General features: G+C 37.5%; 1 long non-coding RNA gene across 2 annotated transcripts; it reads left to right on the forward strand.

Moving 5' to 3' along the window:
* Positions 1-1,476: 1,476 nt before the first annotated feature.
* On the forward strand, positions 1,477-2,884 carry LOC113029623 (uncharacterized). Of its 2 annotated transcripts, none has more exons than XR_003273449.1 (3): positions 1,477-1,542; positions 1,639-2,076; positions 2,473-2,884. It is a non-coding gene; the product is annotated as an uncharacterized LOC113029623 (long non-coding RNA). The 2 variants fall into 2 exon arrangements; XR_003273448.1 differs by lacking the exon at positions 1,477-1,542 and having other exon boundaries at positions 1,556-1,843; positions 2,013-2,076.
* Positions 2,885-3,823: the final 939 nt, after the last annotated feature.

Below are 3,823 nucleotides of genomic sequence, written 5' to 3' on the forward strand. Positions count from 1 at the left end.
AGGAACGGGGAGGGGCAGGAAGGGCTCCACCCAGAGGAGAGCTGATGCTGTGCAAAGTTACTCAGGCTCGCCCAGACCATGACAGATTCTGGCTTCACACTGGCTCTCTGGAAATCTCTGTGCCTCAACTGCCTGCTCTCTCGCCACCTCGGAATCAACGGAACCCAGGTCAGCAGTCTCGCCTCCTCGAATTCTCCTGGACTCACAATCCTCTCCCTCAACACCTCTATCACTTCTCCTGCAAGTAAGCTGGGAAAATCTGTCATACTCACCTTCTCCGAAAACCACCTGGACTCTCGTTCTAACTCTGTTCACCTCTCTCCTCAGTGTGACCAGTACATACCTGCCACACTCAAGTTGACCTTGCCGTCCTATTTCCCTGGTTGCTCACCGCCACCTTACCACACCACATTAGCCAAGCCACTGTGTATTTGCCACTGCTAAGTGTACCCTTGTATTACCTTGTTGAAACGTTATTTTTGCCTCCACTCTGGGTTACTGCGCTTTAGTTCAGTTCAAGTTACCATATGACTGGTACTATCGAAAAGTTAACTTCTTCAATTGTCCGTTGAGCGGGATCACCTCATTTGGTTTTAAAATTAGCATTTGATGCTACGTTGCTATGGTTGCAAGACACATGCTCACAAATTCGTTGTGTTACGCGGGTATTTGACTCTGGTGGTGCAGATTTTAAAGACTGAATACCTGTAAGAAGTTATCTATAGAATTTACTCGATAAATCTGAGGTAACAATTTGCATTGACTTTTTTGGGGTAGATTTAAGTCAATATATTGTGTATAAAATATTTAATTAAATTGGGTAAAATTTACCCCATATTTACGTATATATTCAACAGCTACTTACTCATTGAAATTAGATAAAATTAATTATATAATAACTAATAAAATTTAATTATTATCAGTTGATAAACATTACCTATTCATATAAGATAAAATGTACCCCCCAAAAAAGACATTCAGATGGTTCATCATCTCAATGTTTTTATTACATAAAAACACAGAATAAAGTGCAACACAACAGCTAATGCACACAACCCTTTCAAAGGCCACTTAGTCCATTTTAAAAGCCAAAAGCACAGAAACTCTACAGGTTGTTTCTGTGCATGTACGTTATCAAAAATATGGATACATAGAACAAAACACTAACACCAACATTCAATCTGTGTTTGCTGTCAGCAGAAAAAATACAGCTCCATCAAGCTATGTCTGGACAAAAGATTCTCTTGGAACAAGAAGGGAAATGTGTGTGCATTGCACAAGCTTATTTTTGAGGCCGTGGACCTTTTTCAGTAGTTTGGCCCCGTCAAGTTCCAAAAAATGTTTTTGATAAGTATCAAATGTGTTCTTCAGCTCCTTCGGATATTCGAGGTTGAGGGCATATATCAGTCCCATCAGCAGTACACATGCCTTCGTTCGGCTTCCACATCCCTCCATCACTTGGTTTCCCTCAATCACAGTGGACACATCTGATGGATCCTCCTCAGCCATGATGTTGTGGATCACAATCACCTTCATCATATTGTCTGTATAATCCTCACATTCTTACGTGTTAAAAAGAAAGAAACAAAAAGCATACACGTTTTATTTTATTTAAGATGCTTTTTCAATATATTTCAGTTTATCTAAAGAGGGGAGTGGACAGAAGATGAATGGAGAAGGGGAGAACGGGATAGGAGAGGACAGGAGAGAAGAACATTAGGATCCCTTGAGTTAATAAGTAAACTGTTATCAATATGACAAACCTGGCAGTCATGAAAAAGCTGCTTTCTATGAGGCTCGGGACCAGCACTCCTGTTGTTGGACAGAAAGACATCAACTCAGTGTTAAGTATTTTGGTTTTCCAATATATTAGCAATTTTCAGTGACATTTATATTAATCAGGCTGAACTTTAATCATACTTTAGATCAGCCTGTTTTACTTATTGTTTTATTTGTGCTTTGGTTTGGGGAAGTTGTTTCTGTACTGATCTTTTCCTGTCTTCTGTTATTAGACTTGAGATATGACTGCATTATGCTGTTGCTGGTGACTCCAGTTAATTCTACAAGACATGCTGTGTAAGTAAACAAACAACAACAGTTTAGTCTGCATTTCTTGAAAGATCACATCCCCAAACTTAGTTTAGAGGGTCTACACTGTATATAGTGAAGTCTGCAAGTTTTCTAACAGCAAAATTTGTTTTGTGCCCAAATCATTTTGCACATCATTAGAATGAAAGTTATTGGCCATGTTTGCATAGCCATTTTTAAAATGATGCTTTCATGACATTATTGTATGTTGGGTGGTGGTCACGGCTATCCAGACTGACAAGTGGGACATTGAATGTCACCTCTCCGGTGGGGAGGGGGCCTGAGATTGTCTAAATTGGAGTCTGTTCTATACCAAATGCAGAAAAATTGTTTTAAGAAAGCAATTAAGTTCAAGTTGCAAAAAAAATGATTGTTTGCTTGCAGGACACCAGGAGAGATGAGTCCTCCGTCACAGATGGTGTGGTCAGTGAAGATGGTCGCCTGCAGGTTCAAGCTCATTGCATCTCCAACCCACATCCACTGCCACTGTACTTAAGGGAAGTTAAAGACTTTCTTCTGCACCTACATTTGGATCACCTCGATCCATGACAGTCATTCAGGCAGTAATGCCTGGACTGGAAACAAGCCATCCTTAAAGTATTACAACATTCCAGCTCCTGTGTTGGAATGAAAAACAAATGTGTTGTTTTAATCAGAGACGGCACTTGTGACAGAACAACAAATATTTTATTTCGGCTATATAAGTAATGTAAGTACAAAACAAACTTGTGGTAGGCCTAAACTTATTTTCAGAATAATTACATCTGAGACTTTGTTTCATTGTAAGATTATAACAGTGATGGCAATATAATTGTTTGTTGTTCAGCAGAACAGTGTCCAGTATGTTGGCTGTTATACTTTGTGTTTGAAAATAAAAGTTGGGCTGATTTTAACGTCATTACAAAAAGTGTTGTTAATTATTTTTAATCAAATTCAGGTTACCACAAATAGTTTTTTTTTTTTTCATTTAGTTGAACTTGAAATGTTCAACAGAAATATCAAGTTATTCCTAATACTGCAGACTTGCAATGAATAAGTTGACTTAACAGTCATCTTAAGTAAGCTTTACTTAGTTTTTTTGAGGCAACGAGTTTACATTTTTTTTTTTTTTTTTTTTTTTTTAAATTCTGGGAACTAAAGAGGCTGTACAGTGTACTCAAAATGGGTAAGTTGCCCTAGCTTAATCATCTTGAGTAAAATGTTACTCAATTTTTTTGAGGCAACGAGTTTTACATAGTTCTGTGAACTAATTAGATTTTACAGTGGGTCAGCTTGAAGACCTGTGATACAAAACCAATTAATAGATCAGTCAGACATTTCTTTCATATGCTACTTCTACTATGCTATGATTATTACTACTACTATTATTTTTACTATTAAACACTACTGTTTCCAAGAGGAGAAAAGATTATAATGTAATTAGAATAACATTTTTAGCATTAAAATTCAAAGAAACATTAAAGAAAACATGAAAGAGTTGATGTATTACAGAGCAGGGATTTCAGCAGAAGTTACAGTAGCTTTCACAACAAACTTTTGAAACTGCAACAACACTGTCTGTCTCTTCAGATTCATCATGAACCAATTTTTAATGATGAGAATGATTTCAGCCAGTCTCATGATCACGCTGATGTTTGCACAGAGCAGATAATGAAGTGAATGTTTTTGCACATTGGTAACAGTGAAACTGTTTATTTGCAGCGTGGTATCGTTTGTGTTCAGAGTATGAACTGAG

The sequence above is a fragment of the Astatotilapia calliptera genome, chromosome 9 (assembly GCF_900246225.1).
Source record: "Astatotilapia calliptera chromosome 9, fAstCal1.2, whole genome shotgun sequence".
Taxonomy (NCBI): domain Eukaryota; kingdom Metazoa; phylum Chordata; class Actinopteri; order Cichliformes; family Cichlidae; genus Astatotilapia; species Astatotilapia calliptera.